We start from the raw sequence: 20,128 nt of genomic DNA, 5'->3' as shown, positions 1-20,128 counted from the left end.
AGCTGAAAACTGGTTTGTATGACTACAAAGCCCATGCTCTTAGCTACCTCTCTCAAAAGGAACCAACAGTTTAAATGTTTGACCAAGGAATTCAGTTTATCACGCAGAAATAATCAGACTAGAACACAAAGACAGACAGACACATCTTTATTTATGGCAGATTGTTTTTAATTGCAAACACTGTATGCACAAGACACACAGCCAGCCAAACACCGTTCTGAGGAATAGGTGGAAAAGCCCTCGAAGCTGCACCTGACAGTGGGAGGAAATGAAGTCTCTAAGCTCTGTTCAGGCACCTCAGCCATGATTCAAGCCTTTTGAAGATAGTAATGATCCTGATAAGCATAATGATAGAAAAAGGAAAAGGAGAAATAAAGGAGGAAAGCAGAACCAAGGAAAGTAAAACAGAAGAAAAAGGAGGATTTTTTCAAAAAGCGAGTCAGAGATGGCATGAAAAATGAAGTAGAGAAAGACCTCCAGGGTCAGGATCCTATAAAGGTGAAAGCACCCTGAAGCCTCTGAGCTCCTTAGCCCGGCAAGAAGTAGAGCCTCTTTCAAGTGGTTTTGATGAGACAACAGCAGAGAAAGGCCCAAGAGCTTTCTCCTCATTTTCCATGACTGACCGTACTGTTCCTGGCACCTTGCTGGTCATTATATACACCCAGTGGATTTTAGTACCATGGAAGAGAAGCTCAAGAACAAGGCCACCACCCACAAAAGAACTAAACTTCAAACTCATGTGTACAAATGCCATGATTTGCAACAAACAGAGATCTTTCATTAAAGAACTGCAACGAAGCTACTGTGTCCACAAATGAAAATTCTTAGCCAGGGAAGAACTCCAAGCCTGAAGCAAAGCATCTTCAGAGCCAAACCCAAAACCAAAACAAAACAAAACCCACTGTCTTCCAGTTGATTCCAACTCATAGAAACCCTAAAGGACAGGCTAGAACTGCCCTGTAGGGTTTCCCAGGCTGTAAATCTTTCTGGAAGCGGACTGCCACATCTATCTCCCACAGAGCAGCTAATGGGTTCCAACCGCAGACCTTTCAGTTTGCAGCCAAGTGCTTAACCACTGCACTACCAGGGCGCCTAGTCTTTACAACAGACTTAGGAAAAATAAAAGGGATTCCCTTGAGGAAGACAGAGACTGCTGACCAAGAGATAAGGAGGCTCTGTAAATAACTTATGTCAAAGTCTTTAGAAGTTCCAATAAGAAAAAAAAAAAGATGATATTCTTGAAGATAAATGCAGTAAGTTAGAAAGAGAAAAGGCACAGATAGCCACTCCTGTTCAAGGAACGAGAGGAAACTGACCAGGAAGCTTGTGACTAGCCAGTGGAAGAATTCAGTGTGGACTGAATGAATGTACTGTATGGATTCAAAGAAGATAAGAGGAACAAAGTTATGCCTGAATCATGGCCCCTACAATTTTTATGCACCCAGTTATTAATCTCACATTTGCAAATATCAGCAAGGATGATTCTGATTCAATTATGTCAACTAACAGGGAAGACTCTGATCCTCCAAACAACTTCAGTATCCATTAGTTTCTGGACATACCCCAAAGAGTATTCATATGTTATGGAAGAGACTTTACTGGATTTCTAAACGTAAAGCCCTCTAAGAGCCAAAGACCTAATCACCTAAAGCTGAAGACTAGAAAGAACAGTTAACAGACCAAAAAACAATTTAAAGTTAAAAATTAAACAAATAGAGTCAATAGGCTACTTGGATTTCAGTAATCAGGACAGGCTCACAGCACTGAATACTCTAACAAATGCTGGCACTCCCATTGAGGTTTCTCACTGAAGGGGCTGAAATGTCCCAAAGAAACCTTGGTAAGAAAGAACACTGTATTGCTCAGGGAGCTCCAGGAGGCCAGAATGAATGTCTGTGCACTGATCTCTCCTCCTGGTCTCTTAGGACCCTCTCACAGAGCCCAGGGTCTCATTGAAAAAATAACTGGTGATCTTAAAGAACTCAGAGAGCAATAGCTCCAGGTGTTAAAAAAGGGGACGGGGGGGGGGGGATTTCCATTCTTCATCGAAAAGAAATCTGCAGATTTAACAACGGGTGCTGAAGAAGCCCAAAAGACTAACGTTGCTAACTGTGGATCTGACAGAATTTGAAACTAACTGGTATTTGACTATTATGTACATTTTTTTTAACCTTAATTTGGAAATAATTTTCAGAGGATATTAAATACTTGCAAATTATGTTTTTAATTTCTTAAACTTGTTTTTAATTGTTCCATTAATTTGAAGTGATTAATTATAGCTTTCTAGAGATTGAAAATGTATTAAAGAAGAAAATTAAACCTAAAAAGCTTTTTATACAATTGCATTTGTTGAAAAACATTTCATATATGTATATGTGTGTGTATATATATATCATTACACTTACCTAAACATTCCTGTCACTGCGCTTCTTAAAAACCTTGACTATACGATAGTGAACAAATTCTTAATGCAACATTCAAGATATTTCACAACCTGGCCTCAATCCATCTCTAGTCTTATTCTACTTATTCGGTCCCAGACACTCCAGGCTCTAGCTATTTTGAAATAATCCTTAGCTAATCCCTGAACATCACAAACATTCTCGCGCTTCCATGACTTTGCACACATGGTTTCTCCGCACAGAACAGTCTTGGCTTTATGTACCTGGAAAACTCCTCCTCGGTCCATTACAGTCCAGCTCAGAAATCACTGAGAGATCATTTCATCATTTGTGCCCTACGGCAGATACTGCAGACTGGCTCATTCAGCAACCATTTCATTCAGCAACCATCTTAACGCCCCTCTAGCTTGTCTTCTAGTAATATAAAACCTTATAAACAAACCCAGATTCTCTAGCAACTGGGTTCTGATATAGCCAGCATGATGATCTTAGATGCAGAAGTGAACTGTGAAGAGAAATTGGATATTTTGATTATTCATATCAAGTGGTATTCATTAGGTCTACAAGTCCTAATGAAGAAAAATCATGGCTACGTCCTAATAAAGAAAACTGACAGATAGCTACCTGGACAACCAACTGGAAGAGATCCATATTTATGCCTAGTCCAAAGAAGAGTGATCCAACAGAATGCAGAAATTACCGAACAATATTATTAATATCACACACAAGTAAAATTTTGCTGAAAATCATTCAAAAGCAGTACATCAACAGGGAACTGCCAGAAATTCGAGCCAGATTCAGAAGAGGACACGGAACAAGGGACATAATTACTGAACTAAGATGGATCCTTGAAGTAGCAAAAATGCATTTTCTTTAGTGTTTTAACATTAGAGAATATATTTTCTCATTTGTTTTAGTATAACTATATAGACTGTGATTAATCTCTGGTCCTTGGAAAATGGTACAGGCTCTGTTCAAAATATAACTGAGCAGCCTGTTCCACTCTTAAACATAACAAACACCCTAATACCTTACAACATGTTTTCCCCTATTCAAAACAGGTGATCAAGAGCTTGACATGGCTAACGCCATAATGATGCTCTAAGTAATCTCTAAACATCTTTTAATTACACGAGCTGCACCAGTCTCTTCCAAAGGGGGGCGGAGCTATCTCAGCTCCCGTGGCCTTGGTCTCTTTTCTTCTTTTTTTGTTCTCTTGAGAAATGGCCTTCAGCCTACAAACCGACAGGAAGGCTTTCTTTCTTACTCCCTATCTCAGCCACAGTGGACTTGGCAAAACAGCTCCACTAGCTGAGAGATTCTTATCAGAGTTTTTCAGCCTATTACAAATATACTGATTAGAGTCCAGATGCCTGACATGTTTATCTTTAGTTTAATAAAGAGTTTTTGTAGTTGTTTTGTAATGTATAAGACCATCTGTGGACTACGTGCTCAAAATATTAGGTAACCCTGATCTTTCCCATATAAAACCCTCCCACCAACCCTTTAGAGCAGACAGAATTTGAGAGGAATTTAACCCCCTCTGTCTCTTGAATACTGGTATTCAATGAAGCCTTCTGACTGCTTACCTCCTCCTGTCTCAGTATTGGCTTTGCGACAGGCGGCTCGAACCCGCAATTTGCGGTAACATCCTGGCAGAAAGCAGAGAATACCAGTAAGATGTTTACCTATGTTTTACTGACTATGTAAAGGCATCTGACTGTATGGATCATAGCAAATTATGGATAACATTGCAAAGAATGGAAATTCCAGAACACTTAACTGTGTACACAAACCAAGAGACAGTCATTCCAACAGAACAAGGGGATACTGCATGGTTTAAAGTCAGGAAGGTGTGCATCAGGGTTGTATCCTTTCACCATATTTATTCAATCCGTATGCTAAGCAAATAATTCGAGAAGCTGGACTGTATGAAGAAGAGTGCAGGACTGGAGGAAGACTCATTAATAACCTGAGTTTTGCAGCAAGCAACCTTGCTTGCTGAAAGTGAAGAAGATTTGAAGCACTTACTAGTAAAGATCAAAGACTACAGCCTTTAGTATGGATTACACCTCAACATAAAGACAAAAATCCTTGCAGCTGGACCAGGAAGCAACATCATGATAAACAGAGAAAAGACTGAAGTTGTCAAGGATTTCATTTTACTTGGATCCACAATCAACGCCCATGAAAGCAGCAGTCAAGAAATCAAAAGACGCATTGCACTGGGCAAGTCTCCTGCAAAAACCAAGCCAAACCTGTTGCCATTGAGTCGATTCCGACTCACAGGGACCCTGTAGGACAGAGTAGTACTGCCCCACAGAGTTTCCAAGGAGCACCTGGTGGATTTGAACTGCCGACCTTTCGGTTAGCAGCAGTGGCACCTAACCACTACGCCACCAGGGTTTCCATCTCCTGCAAAAGACCTCTTTAAAGTGTTAAAAAGCAAAAATGTCACTTTAAAGACTAAGGTGCGCCTAACCTAAGCCATAGTGTTTTTAATCACCTCATAAGCGTGCAAAAGCCGGTCAACGAATTAGGAAGACTGAAGAAGAACTGATGCCTTTGAATTATGGTATCGGTGAATACTGAATATACCATGGACTGTCAAAAGTCTTGGAAGAAGTACGGCCAGAATGCTCCCTAGAAGCAAGGATGGAGAGACTTTGTCTCACATACTTTGGACATGTCATCAGTAGACACCAGTCCCTGGAGAAAGATACCATGCTTGGTAAAGTAGAGGGTCAGCCAAAAAGACGAAGACCCCCAAGAGATGGATTGACACAGTGGCTGCAACAAGGGGCTCAAGCATAACAAAATTATGAGGATGATGCAGGACTGGGCAGTGTTTCCTTCTGTTGTACACAGAGTGGCTATGAGTTGGAACGGACTCGAGAGCACCTAACAACAACAATTCTCTTTATTTCCATTGATGAGTTTCAACTGACCCTTCAAAATGTCTATTTTAGACAGTCTCAAGTGCCTTAGAGGCTTTTACATTTACGTCTGGAACACGGACAAGAACGTGAAATCATGATAATGAGGGTATGCTTCACAGTCTGCCTTATACTGTAATAAATGGAAGGAGAGCTACAGAAACACCATTGGATAAGATGGACTTGGGATCAGGCAAACAAAATCAGAAAGGAGTGCCCTTCAAAACAGATGATAATGAAAATTATTTCTGTAACGGCTAGATTTCACTACAACTCACACATCACAATTTATAGGCAGATGAGGCTGTGTCCTTTCATGACATCAGTAAACAGCCACTTTAAAATGAGATAAAGATCATAACTTGTCAAGAGGTCAATGATGCTGCAGTAACAGATGATTTGGGGAAATGAAAAGGAATACTGGAAAAGGACACAGTGTGAAACTGTGACTGTTTTTCCCTACCTGCTGTGGGGAAGCAGGAGCTTTGACTTCAGATGCTCATTCCAGTGCCCTAGAGTGAAAGGGGAGTAATTCCTCACAATTCCATACCCTAAAGAATGATCAATAGTCTTTACCAGATACTCACAGTCAGAATGAATCTCTCCATCAGTCTGAGAAAGGTAACGTTAATAAGTAGAATCTTATATCTCACATCTAGTGGATCTACAAAGTTAAATGCAAAAATACGAAACCATGTAAGTACTAGAAAAACATATGGCACATCTTTTAATAACTTCACAATGGGGAGGGCCTTTCTAAGTATAATATAAAATCTAGGAGTCATAAAAGAAAATACTGATAAATTTGACTATGTATAAATAAAAATATTCTGCATGGCAAAAATGAGGGTCAGCAAAGTAAAAATCAAGTGTTAAACTGGGAAAAAGATATATTTCATATCATGAATCTGGACAGATTTTTGTAACTACATCAACCAAGAGAGGATATGGCACTACGTGAATTAAGAAATTCTAAGCACTTGCAATTTGCTCTCTTGGGACCTTGCTCTTGGAACCCAGTCGCCATGCTGTGAGGAAGCCCAAACTAGCCAATGCGGAGAGACTACATGGAGAGATAATGTGTAGGTGTCCTAACTGATTGCCAGCCACAGGACACAGAGTGAAGACGCCTCCAGATGATCCCAGCCTTCCTTCAAGTCTTCTCAGTTGGGGACCCAGACAACATGGAGAAGACAAGCCATCGTCATCGCGTCCTATCAAAGTTCCTGACCCACAGAGTCCTAATAAAATGGCTATTTTAAGCCACAAAATTTGGTTAGTTTGTTATGCAGCATTAGTAAGTAGAATGCTGGATTTTGTTATGTTAACCTCTAGTTTAGGATTTTTCATGTTCATGAGCAAAATGACATGTGAATTTTCCTTTCTCATGTCATTTTTATTTTGCTAACCTCTTTTTCTATTCTCAGGAAGAGTGTGTATAGTATTAATTCTTTCTTTCTGAAATTCTTGATATAACTTCCTAGTGAAGCCATTTGGACTTGTAGTTTTCTTTGTGGGAAACTATTTAACTGCTGCTTCAATTTACATTACTTTTTATGTTTTCTTTCCTGTGTGAGTTTTTTTTTTTTTTCAAACAGTTAATAAACAAATTGTTTAGTGACATTGGTTGCCTTGTGTTAGTTTTTTAAAAACAGCTTATTGTGGTAAATACATATGAACATAAAATTTGCCATTTAACCATTTTACATGTACAATTCAGTGACATCAATTGTTCACCATGTTGAGCAACCATCACACTATTTCTGAAACTTTTTCATCATCCCAAACAGGATCTAGATTAGTTTTGATAATGCTTCTTGTTAAAAATCTGTCCATTCACTTAAATTTTCAAAATTTTGTCATAAAGCCGTTCATAGTATCTTATCATGTTGATAACTATATGATCTCCTTTTCATTCTTGATATTGGTTATCTGTGCCCTTTTTTCCTTCCCTTCGTTCTTCTTTCCTTCTTTCCCTCCCTCCTCTCCTTGTTCCTTTTCCTGATTGAGCTTACCAGAGTATATAATTTTTATTACTCTTTTCTAAGAACTAATCTTAGGTTTTCTTAATATTCTCCATTATATATTTGCTTTCTATTTCATTTATTTCTACTCCTCTCTTTGTTATTTCTTTCCCTTTATTTTCTTTGGGTTTCTTTTACTGTTCTCTTCCTGACTTCTTAAGGTGGATGCTTGCTCAGTTTCTAGCCTTTTCTTAATTCTAATATATGCATTTAAAGCTACATATTTTTTAATCTGTGAACTCATGTGTTTCAATAGTTCTGGAAAATGTTCAACTATTATCTCCTCAAATATTGTCTCCGTACCATTCTCGATCTTCTCCTTCTGGGATTCCAACTAAACGTATATTAGATGTTTGCATTGTGTCCTCTTAATTCTTCTACCATCTTTTCTGTATTTCACATATTTTTGTCTCTCAATACTTCATTCTAGGTCAATTTCTTCTAACCTATATTCTAGCTCACTAATTCTCTCTTCAGCTGTGTAATCTGCTTTTAAAGCCATCCACTGTGTTCTTGTTTGGGTTATTATATTTTTCAGTTATAAAATGTCTATTTGGTTTTTCTTCAAATATGTTGTCACTTTTGGTAGTGTCCAGTTTCTTCGTGAAATTTTCGATCTTGACATGTATTTCTTTTTACACAGTAATGTAGTTGTTTTATAGTCTGTGTGTGAAATTCTAGTATCTCATGGCTTTGAAGACCTGTTTTTGTTAGCCCTTATGTACAGTGTTTTGTTTCCTCAAGAACCTGTTTTTTTCTTTGTGCTGGTCATTACAGAAAAAATTGATTGGAGGACTAAATGTCAACTGGGATATATATGTGCCAAAGCTTGGAGATTCGGCTAAACAAGGATAGAAAATAAAAAAAAGATTATTTTAGACAGTGAATGATTTAATCATCAACTAATAGTAATCAATCAGCAATTACTTCATCATTGGATGGGATGTCTAATATTTCATCCAACTCTTGAGTTTCATGACTTCATCAAACAATAAGAATTTTCTTGTTTAAAAAAATTATATGAGGAACATTAAGCAGAATAATCTATACACACACAAATGCATCGGAGTACTAAAATGATAAGAAGCATTTTCAGAGTATGAGCAGGATACTTTTCAGATGAAATCCTTAAGTATCTCTAGAGTACTGTGGGCGAACTCAAACCATGTGGGCCTAGACTACTCTGTAATTAGCAAAACCAACAGGATGCTATCTCTGAATTTAGACACAGAAAGACACAAGGGAGTTTGGATACTTAGAAGGGTTTAGTTTAAGGCCGATATGTACAAAAACATTTATAAACTTATGTATTGAGCTTGGCAAGCTTTGGAGAAACAAAAAAACAAATATGGTAAGAAAAGAACTTCCTGTAAATGTATTTTGGAGTGTTTTGGCAGTAAAGTGTTTTTAAGCACTATTCCTTACACTTTCCTGAAAGGAAAAAAAAAAGGCGGGGGGTATGGGGGGGATGGAGAATAGACCTGGATACTTCAATGCACTTTTATGTTTGCTTATTTATTTATTTTTAATAGAAATTAAAAAATTTCCTAACTAGAAATAATGAAGATAATTCTATCCACAATATCTTTTCTTTAATAACAACAACAACAAAAACAGCACAGTAACATGTTAAATAATTTCTAGCACCATGCCAAAATTCCAGACATTAAAATAGTCAGAACACTTAAAGGATACTAAGCTTCAGTAAGCCCCTAAAATCATCAAAACCATAACATTGTTAATACCCTACTCTCAGATAAGAAAAAATGTCACATGTGCTGTAGGTAACAAAAATAAATCCATAAGGTGATTATTTGCTGTGTTCTGTCAAAGTTGTCAGAAATCCTGTCTCTGAGCCCAGCAAGCTTTCTTCAAAATGCAGGTCACCTGGAGTCTTTCCAGGGAGACCTCGAAAAAACCACAGCCTTCTGCGCTCCGTGTAGATACACTTGAGATCCTACAAAGCATTTAGGGGTTTGGCCTCTTAGGAAAATCAAGACAGCTCCACCACCGCTTGCAAACCACCACCTACTCCCAGCCCTGGCCCTGGCGCCCTCTGAGGTTCTTAACTAGCAATTTGCATCACGTCTGGAGCCTGCTCAAAATCCATCACTACCCATTGTTCTTAATATCAAGTTAGAAGTCCTTATTTGTAATTGGGTGTTGGTTACATGGGAGAATACATTTGTCAAAACAAGATCTGTGCATTTCACTGTATGTAAAATCTACCTCAGCTAAAAGAAAAAAAAATTTTTTTAATTAATAAACCAGTATAGAATGTTCTGCATGATCTGGCCCTGCCAGCGTCTCCAAATTTATCTCGTGCCAATCTTCCCCAACTCGACTGTCCTCCAATCACACTGCAACCTCTTCCAGCTCCTCCAGAAGCAAGCTTTCTCCCCTCAGTCCTTGGTACACATAGCTCCTTCTGCCTGGGATACTCTAGGGCCCCCTCCGCACCACCCCACCCCACCCCATCTCCTAGTTAATGCCTACTCACTCTGGTGTCTTTTCCTCCAAGAAGCCTTCCTTCCTCCCTTCACAAGTGAATCCTGTACTTCCCCCACCACGGCATTTATTACACACACATATTACATTATCAGGCCCATGACAGCAGGGATCACATCTGTACTGCTCACTGCTGTAGCACTAGCCTTTGGCACATCCCAGATGATCAGTAAATATTAATTTAACGAAGGTTGACCGAAGGCAGACTATTAATCGCTCTGATCTATAAATCTTCCTTGTTCATTGTGCTGACTCGACATGTCTGAATTCTGTATCTGTCATCTCAAATTCAACTGTTAAGGCACCACAGCTCTGGCTCTAATTCTGCAGGAGTTTTCTATCTCAGAAGAGGAAATTTTCCAGGTTCAAAAGAATTTAAGTTAAGGTGATAACAATTTTCAAAAAGCAAGATGTGCATACTTGTTTAACATGTATGCTTTAGGAACTTGGCTAACTGCCCAGGTAACAGAATTGATTTACTGAGACAAGGTTTTGTGTGAGATGTTCGACTATATGGCATTGGGTCATACTGGCACTCCAGGCAGCACAAATTTTAGCTTTTCCTAAAATGGAATTAATGACATGACATCTTCAAGTTTTCAACTCTGGAAAATCAAGAAAAAGAAGCTCAACTGAATTCCCTAAAAATTCTCTCTCTTGCAAGGTTGTTGTGAGATTGTGGGAAGGAAAATGAGAAAGATGAGTCAGTGTGAGTCAGAGTTAAGAAAAAAAGCTCTGCTTCTGGTAAACAGTTTGCTCTTTTACAGACGGGATTAGGATTATCCGACTCCTACTGCTAAAAATACACAAATAACAGGTGGTATACATTATATAAGTAGTTTCAAAACAAAGGCTCGGATCGCTGATTCTAAAAGGGGAACAGTTAATCAGCGATGGGCCAGACTTTCCTCAGGGCCTGTTTCTCTTTGGAGAAGTCCCAAAACTAAGTGAGCATTTCCTCTAAGACAAGCCATCTAAAATACAACTATTGGTCTCATCCCAGCTAGAGCAAAGGAGAGTGGAGAAAACTGAAGACTCAAGGGAGCAACTAGTCTAAAGGACTAATGGACCATATGAGCCACAGCCTACATGACCCTGAGACCAGAAGAGCTAGATGGTACCCGGCTACCACTACCAACCACTCTGACTGGGATCACGACAGAGGGTTCTGGGAAAAGCAGGAGAAAAATGTAGAATAAAAAGCAAATCCATAAAAAAGACCAGACTTACTGGCCTGATAGAGACTGGAGGAACCCCCGAAACTATGGCTCTAAGACATCCTTCTAACACAGAGCTAAAGCCATTCCCAGAGACCATCTTTCAACCAAACAACAGACAGGCCTACAAAATAAACAATAACACCCAAGACAACCAGCTCCTTAGAACAGTTAACGACATGAGACCATAAGGGCAAAATCTGCCCAAAAGCTAAGACAAGATGGCAGGAAGGGGTAGGACAACCTGATGGAAGGTAATGGGGAACCCAGAGGGGAAATGGGGAGAGTGCTGACACATTGAGGGGACTGTGACCAATGTCTTAGAACATTCTGTGTACAAACTGTTGAATGGGAAACTATTTTGCTATGTAAACCTTCGCCTAAAGCAAAATATTAAAAAATAAATAAAATCAAATACGAATTTTAAAAAAGATAATTAAGATCCTAAATGCTCCTACTACTCGTTCCAGTGAGCTGAAGGAATGAGAGAGCCTCCTTTACCACAGCTACCACTTAATGAGCACCTACTACGTGCCAAGAACTGTGCTAGGCACTTCATATAATCTATCTTTACACTATCAACAATCCTATAAGATGGGTACTAATACCCACTTTTTACAGATAAGGGACTGGGAGCTCAGAGAGATTAAGTAATTTGCCTAAGGTTGCATAGTTGCAGCGCCAGGATCTGAACTCTGATCTAACTTGGAAGTTCATGCTGTTCCATGTACCTTAAGTTCAATGCAGAAACATGTATGAGGCAAGGCAAGGTACCAGTGGCACAAGGGATACAAAGGAATAAAAGGCCACTCCAATTATTAAGAAAGTAAGGTAAGAAGAGAATGGGATTACTATTCCTAGGATCTTGAACAAGACCTGCCCAAAGGAGTTGCCCTGGAAATTGTTACTGAAATGTATGTGAAAGAGAAGGTAAATACATGATCAAGTGTAACACAAGGCAGTCTGTGGTTGGTGTCACGGGAGTAAATGTGCTATGGGGTTTAGCTTCTATCTTGATGCAGGGCTCTGAGGAAGATTCATAAACAATATGGCAGTTGAGATAAAAAGAGATAGGCTTGACAAATCAACTTTGACAGGCAACAGTAAAAAGTAAAGAGGTAGGTAATTACAGGGAGTAGTAGAGCTGGGAAAAACCCCTCAGTACCTTCAGCAAAACAGAAAGAAAGAAAGCTGAAAAAGCAGATTCAGTATTGTGGTAGGCCCTGAGTCCACTTCAAGTTCCTTTACATAGAAAAACGAAGTAACTACAAATATTTCCTAGTCAATTCAAATCGATTCATGGGGAGATGCCTTTTATGGTTAAATAAATGAAGAACTGCCACATAGCCTTTCTAGAACAAAGTGGTGGAGGGTGGGGGTGGGGGGTATAACTGAATAAGCGAATGGATATATAGACGTAGAACATACGTAGTTATACAACAAAAAAAACATTACAGATAAGTTCAACCACCTTAATTACTGTAGAACTGAATCATTATAGTAAGGGTTTTAATTTAACACATAGCCCTTTCATTAGAAGACTATTTAAATCAATGATTCTCAACAGGTACAGCCCTGTAGAGGGCTTTCTGGAAATGCGGGAGGCGAGAAGCACATTTCTGGTTGTCACAATGTTTGAATGCCTCCCCACTCACATGAGCACTTACTGAGTGGGGATGAGGATGTTAAACATCCAGCAAATAGTGGGGTGGCCTTACGGAAACAAAAATTGTCCCTTATCCTGCCTGACTTACAAATACCAAGATATTCATGTAAGTGAAAAATCTGTTTATAATTATATATGAGCCTAGAACTTAACTCCTTTTTACATGTAAACACAAAGTTCTCTTGCATAATTTTAATAGGCAGTGTATCTTCCAAGAATGTACCTACCATATAAATCAAACGAACATAATGCTTTCTTTTGTATTTAGGGGTGAATTATCATGTCTGTAATGTACCTTCATAACAGTTCAACAAAAAATTGAAGTAAAGATTTTAGAACCTATTACACGGCCACAGTGGTCAAACACCTTGGTACTGGTACAACAACGGGTACATAGACTGATGGAACAAAATTGAGAAACCAGATGTAAATTCATCTACCTACAAGCAGCTGATATTTGACAAAGTCCCAAAGTTCATTAAATGGAGAAAAGACAGTCTCTTTAATAAATGGTGCTGGCATAACTGGATATACATGCACAAAAAAATGAAACAAGATCCATACCTCAACACCACGCACAAAAACTAACTCGAAATAGATCAAAGACCTAAATATAAAATCTAAAACAATAAAGATCATGGAAGAAAAAATAGAGACAATGCTAAGAGCCCTAATACATGGCATAAACAGAATATAAACCATAACTAACAATGTACAAACACCAGAAGAGAAACTAGATAACTGAGAGCTCCTAAAAATCGAACACTTAAGACTTCACCAAAAGAGTAAAAATACACCCTACGGACTGGGAAAAAATTTTTGGCTATGTCACATCCGATCAGGGTCTAATCTCTAAAATCTACAAGATACTGCAAAACTTAAGCAAAAATACAAACAGCCCAATTAAAAACTGGGCAAAGGATATGAACAGGCACTTCACCAAAGAAGACATTCAGGCAGCTAACAGATACATGAGGATATGCTCACAATCATTAGCCATCAGAGAAATGCAAATCAAAACTACAGTGAGATACCATCTCACCCCAACAAGGATAGCATTAATCCAAAAAACACAAAATAATAAATGCTGGAGAGGTTGTGGAGAGACTGAAACACTTATATAACTACTGGTGGGAATGTAAAATGGTACAACCACTTTGGAAATCAATTTGGCATTTCTTTAAAAAGCTAGAAATAGAGCTACCACATGATCCAGCAATCCTACTTCTTGGAATATATCCTAGAGAAATAAGAGCCATCACACAAATACATATATGCATACCTATGTTTACTGCAGCACTGTTCACAATAGCAAAAAGATGGAAACAATCTGGGTGCCCATCAATGGACAAATGGATAAACAAATTATGGCACATTCACACAATGGAATTAAGATGAACAATGATAAACAACAACGATGGATCCGAGAAATGTAACACGGATGAATCTGGAACTCATTACTCTGAGTGAAATTAGTCAGTTGCAAAAGGACAAATATTGTATGAGATTGCTATTATAAGAACTCAAGAAAAGGTTTAAACCCAGAAGAAAACCTTCTTTGATGGTTATGAGGGTGGCAAGGGAGGGAGCAGGGAATTCGCTAACTAGATAGTAGACAAGAATTACCTTAGGTGAAGCGAAGGACAACCCACCATCCAGGGGAAGTCAGCACAACTGGACTAAACTAAAAGCTAAAAAGTTTCCTGAACACAACCAAATACTTTGAGAGACAGAGTAGCAAGGGTAGTGGTCTGCGGACCATGGTTTCCGGGGACATCTAGGCCAACTGGCATAACAAAGTTTATTAAGAAAATGTTCTGCATTCCACTTTGGTGAGTGGCATCTGGGGTTTTAAAAGCTAGTGAGCGGCCATCTAAGATGCATCAATTGGTCCCAACCCACCTGGAGCAAAGGAGAATGAAAAACACCAAAGGCACAAGGAAAATGTTAGCCCAAGGGGCAAAAAGGGCCACATAAACCAGAGATTCCATCAGCCTGAGACCAGAAGAACTAGATGGTGCCAGCTACCACCAATGACCTCCCTGACAGGGAACGTAATACAGAGTCCCTGATGGAGCAGGAGAAAAGTGGGATGCAGAACTCAAATTCACGTAAAAAGACCAGACTTAAGGGTCTGAGACTGCAGGAACCCTGAAGACTCTGTTAACCCAGAACTAAAACCATTCCTGAAGCCAACTCTTCAGACAAAGGTTAGACTGGACTATAAGATACAGAATGATACTTTTTGAAGAGTATGCTTCTTAATTCAAGTACATGCATGAGACTAAATGGGCAGCTCCTGTCCTGAGGTGAGATGAGACAGCAGAAAGGGACAGGAACTGGTTGAATCAAAAAAACCCAGTGCCGTCAAGTCGATTCCGACTCATAGCGACCCTATAGGACAGAGTAGAACTGCCCCATAGAGTTTCCAAGGAGCGCCTGGCAGATTCGAACTGCCAACCCTTTGGGTAGCAGCAGTAGCACTTAACCACTACGCCACCAGGGTTTCCAAGCTGGTTGAATGGACATGGGAAATCTGGGGTGGAATGCAGGAGTGTGCTGTCACACTATAGAGAGACCAACTAGAATCATGTAACAATGTGTATATAAATTTTTGTATGAGAAACTAACTTGGTCTGTAAACTTTCACTTAAAGCTCAATTGAAAAAAATACATACATATATACACACATTCGTCGATAATGCATGTATAGCAAATGTTAACAACTGTCTGATGTAAATGTCTGCTACAGATGCTCACTGTACTCTTACGATTTTTTCCCATATGTCTGAAATCTTTCATTATAAAAAGGTGGGAAAAAATCCATCTGATTCTCATTAAATGAGAGGCTGTAACAGAGGTTAAGAGCACAGACTCTGGAGCTCTGTGACCTTGGACAGGTTATTTTCCCTCCCTATGCCTCAGTTTCCCCATCTGTAATGGTACCTACCTCATAGAACTGGTTATGAGGATTCAATAAGTTAATAAATGAAAGGTGCTTAGAATAGAACCTGGCAGAGTAAACACTATAGAAGGGGTAGCTATTACCAGTATATTATTATATTATCATTATAGTGTATGTAATATACATTATAGAACATATGCATTATCATTTTATTATTACATTAGCAGTAAATAGTCACCCACCCCCTTGCCAATCTATCTTTCCTGAGTTAGTACTCTGTCTTCCTTTCTCTCCCACCAAACCCATAATCTGCCTGAGTTCCCTATTGAAAAGACAAATGTGATGTGATTAGTGGGTACTATTTTGATGGTGATAGGACCAGAATCCTTTCCTGGAATGGTCGCCAAAAGAAATTTATACACATAGGGGGCAAAGTAAGGAAAAGGAAAGCATCATTACAGACTGAGACTTCGGTCCAAATACCAGAGTGGAACTCCAGTGAGCTAAGCTAGATAATGATAAGGTTGCTAATAACCCTCCAGACCTCCAGTTGCAAGCAGAATAAGATCCAAACTCCTCGCCACTATCTGCGAAGCCTGATATGACCCAGGCCCTATTTCGCTAGTCTCAGCTCACATCACACTCCTTCTCACTGTCTCTCCTCCAGCCTTACTGTCCTATCTGTTCTTTGAACAGGCCAAATTTAAGGCCTTTTCACCTATGGCTTCTAGCCATGGTTCCATTACTCATTAGTTAAGTTCCTCAATCACCTTGAAACTCAGTTTCCTCATCCATAAAACTCAGTCATTCAGGAAATATTTATCAAGTGCCTACTAGGTACCATGCCCTGTTCTAGGCACTGTAGATAAAGCAATGAATAAAACAGTTCTGTTCTCTTTAGCTTACTTTCTACTGAACAAAAAGCAATTAAACAAATAAATAATTTCAGACAGTTACAAGTTCTACAAAGAAAATTAAACAGAGAGCATAATGGGACAAATTGAGAAGGTGGGGGGAAGGCTATATTAGGGTGGTCAAGAAAGGCTGCCTTGAGGAGGTGACATTTGAGCTAAGGAAGGGAAGCCAGCTCATGAAATGCCAGGAAGAAGAATACCCCATGCAGAGAGATATGCTGTGCAAGTGTCCTGAGGTGGGAACCAGCAGGGTAGGTACCAGGAAATGAAGGAAGCTGAGGCTGACTGGAACCTGGTGAGCAAGGAAAAAAAACATGGCTGGAGAGGCAGGCAGGAGCTAGAGTCCCACAGGGCTTTGGATTTTAATCCGTGTACCATGCGTGGAAAGCCACTAAAGCGCTTTACACGAGGACTGACAAGATCGAATTGATGTTTGTAAAAGATCACCTCGTGGGGAAATCTAAACAAGACTGGAGGCCTGTATTACCAGTAATATTCCGGTTGTGACATTATACTATCTCTTTGCAAGATGTTATCACTGAGGGAAACTGGGGAAAGGATACAGAGGAACTCTCTGTATTACTACTTACTACTTCATGTGAATCTCCAATTGTCTCAAAATAAAAAGTTAAGAAAAAGATCACCCTGACTCCTATGCGAAAAGACTACGCTGAGGCAAGAAGAGGAGTCAGGAGAGGAGCAAGGAGGCTGTTCTGCTGTCCAGGGAGAGATGATGGCAGCTTAGGGGCTGCAGCAGGGAGGGAGGTGTTTTTTTCTTTAATTACTTTTGTGCTTGAAGTGAAAGTTTACAAATCAAGTCAGTCTCTAACACAAAAAGCCATATACACCTTGCTACACGCTCCCAATTACTCTCCCCCTTATGAGACAGCCTGCTCTCTCCCTCCACTCTCTCTTTTCATGTCCATTTCGCCAGCTTCTAAACCCCTCTACCCTCTCACCTCCCCTCCAAGACAGAGATGCCAACATAGTCTCAAGTGTCCACCTGATCCAAGAAGCTCACTCCTCACCAGCATCCCTCTCCAACCCATTGTCTAGTCCAATCCATGTCTGAAGAGTTGGCTTCGGAAATGGTTCCTGTTCTGGGCCAACAGAAGGTCTGGGGGCCATGACCACCAGGGTCCTTCTAGTCTCAGTCAGACCATTAGGTCTGGTCTTATGAGAATTTGGGGCCTGCATCTCAGTGCTCTCCTGCTCCCTCAGGGGTTTCTGTTGTGTTCACTCTCAGGGTAGTCATCAGTTGTAGCCGGGCACCATCTAGTTCTTCTGGTCTCAGGATGATGTAGTGTCTGGTTCATGTGGCCCTTTCTGTCTCTTGGGCTCATAATCGCCTTGTGTCCTTGGTGTTCTTCATTCTCCTTTGATCCAGGTGGGTTGAGACCAATTGATGCATCTTAGATGGCTGCTTGTTAGCGTTTAAGACCCCAGACGCCACTCTTCAAAGTGGGATACAGAATGTTTTCTTAATAGATTTTATTATGCCAGTTGACTTAGATGTCCCCTGAAACCATGGTCCCCAGACCCCTGCCCCTGCTACACTGGCCTTTGAAGCATTCAGTTTGTTCAGGAAGCTTCTTTGCTTTTGGTTTAGTCCAATTGTGCTGACCTCCCCTGTATTGTGTGCTGTCTTTCCCTTCACCTAAAGTAGTTCTTATCTACTAATTAATGAATGCCCCTCTCCCACCCTCCTCCCTCCCCCCCTCCTCATAACCACAAAAGAATGTTTTCTTCTCAGTTAAAACTATTTCTCAAGTTCCTATAATAGTGGTCTTATAAAATATTTGTCCTTTTGCAACTAATTTCACTCAGCATAATGCCTTCCAGGTTCCTCCATGCTATGAAATGTTTCACAGATTCCTCACTGTTCTTTATCAATGCATAGTATTCCATTGTGTGAATATACCATAATTTATTTATCCATTCATCCAATGATGGGCACCTTGGTTGCTTCCACCTTTTTGCTATTGTAAACAGTGCAGCAATAAACATGGGTGTGCATATATCTGTTCGTGTAAAGGCTCTTATTTCTCTAAGATATATTCCAAGGAGTGGGATTGCTGGATCGTATGGTAGTTCTAGTTCTAGCTTTTTAAGGAAGCGCCAAATCAATTTCCAAAGTGGTTGTACCATTTGACATTCCCACCAGCAGTGTAGAAGTGTTCCAATCTCTCCACAGCCTCTCCAACATTTATCGTTTTTTGTTTTTTGGATTAATGCCAGCCTTGTTGGAGTGAGATGAAATCTCATTGTACTTTTGATCTGCTTTTCTCTAATGGCTAATGATTGTGAACATTTCCTCATATACCTGTTACCTACCCAAATGTCTTCTTTAGTAAAGTGTCTATTCATATCTTTGCCCATGTTTTAATTGGGTTGTCTTTTTGTTGTTGAGTTTTTGCAGTATCATGTAGATTTTAGAGATCAGGCGCTCATCAGAAATGTCATAGCTAAAAACTTTTTCCCAGTCTGTAGGTAGTCTTTTTACTCTTTTGGTGAAGTCTTTGGATGAGCACAGGTGTTTGATTTTTAGGAGCTCCCAGTTATCTAGTTTTTCTTCTGCATTCCTTATAATGTTTTGTATACTGTTTATGCCGTGTATTAGGGCTCCTAATGTTGTCCCTATTTTTTCTTCCATGATCTTTATCGTTTTAGATTTTATATTTAGGTCTTTGATCCATTTTGAGTTAGTTTTTATGCATGGAGTGAGGTATGGGTCTTGTTTCATTTTTTTCCAGATGGATATCTAGTCGTGCCAGCACCATCTGTTAAAAAGACTGTCTTTTCCCCATTTAACTGTTTTGGGGCCTTTGTCAAATATCAACTGCTCATATGTGGATGGATTTATGTCTGGATTCTCAATTCTGTTCCATTGGTCCATGTATCTGTTGTTGTACCAGTACCAGGCTGTTTTGACTACTGTGGTGGTATAATAGGTTCTAAAATCAGGTAAAGTAAGGCCTCCCACTTTGTTCTTCTTTTTCAGTAATGCCTTATTTATCCGGGACCGCTGTCCCTTCCATATGAAGTTGGTGATTTGTTTCTCCATCTCATTAAAGAAAGTCGTTGGGATTTGGATCGGAATTGCATTAAATGTATAGATTGCTTTTGGTAGAATAAACATTTTTATAATGTTAAGTCTTCCTATCCACAAGCAAGGTATGTTTTTCCACTTACATCTCTTTCGGTTTCTTGCAGAAGTTTACTGTAGTTTTCTTTGTGTAAGTCTTTTACATCTCTGGTAAGATTTATTCCTAAGTATTTTATCTTGTTGGTGGCTACTGAAAATGGCATTGATTTGGTGATTTCTTCTCCAATGTTCTTTTCGTTGATGTAGAGGAATCCAACTGATTTTTGTATGTTTATCTTGTATCCCAATACTCTGCTGAACTCTTCTATTAGTTTCAGTAGTTTTCTAGAGGATTCCTTAGGGTTTTCTGTGTATAAGACCATGTCATCTGCAAATAGAGATACTTTTACTTCTTCCTTGCCAATCTGGGTGCCCTTTATTTCTTTATCTAGCCTAATTGCTCTGGCTAGG

At 39.5% G+C, this 20,128-nt stretch overlaps 1 protein-coding gene across 2 annotated transcripts in view; it reads right to left on the bottom strand.

Moving 5' to 3' along the window:
* The window catches only part of PKIG (cAMP-dependent protein kinase inhibitor gamma), a 114,454-nt gene that overhangs the window by 76,116 nt on the left and 18,210 nt on the right, over nt 1–20,128 (bottom strand). The window contains exon 1 of one of the 2 annotated variants that reach the window (XM_064276109.1): nt 5,926–6,010. The exons of the other annotated variant lie outside the window; for it this stretch is intronic. The gene's annotated coding sequence lies outside the window, so the exon portion shown is untranslated. Of the gene's footprint in view, nt 1–5,925; nt 6,011–20,128 lie in introns of those variants that run through there. 2 annotated transcript variants of the gene reach the window in all.

Source organism: Loxodonta africana, chromosome 24 (genome assembly GCF_030014295.1).
Source record: "Loxodonta africana isolate mLoxAfr1 chromosome 24, mLoxAfr1.hap2, whole genome shotgun sequence".
NCBI lineage: Eukaryota > Metazoa > Chordata > Mammalia > Proboscidea > Elephantidae > Loxodonta > Loxodonta africana.
Note: the sequence above shows the minus strand (reverse complement) of the source record. Positions and strands in the feature narration are given on the sequence as shown.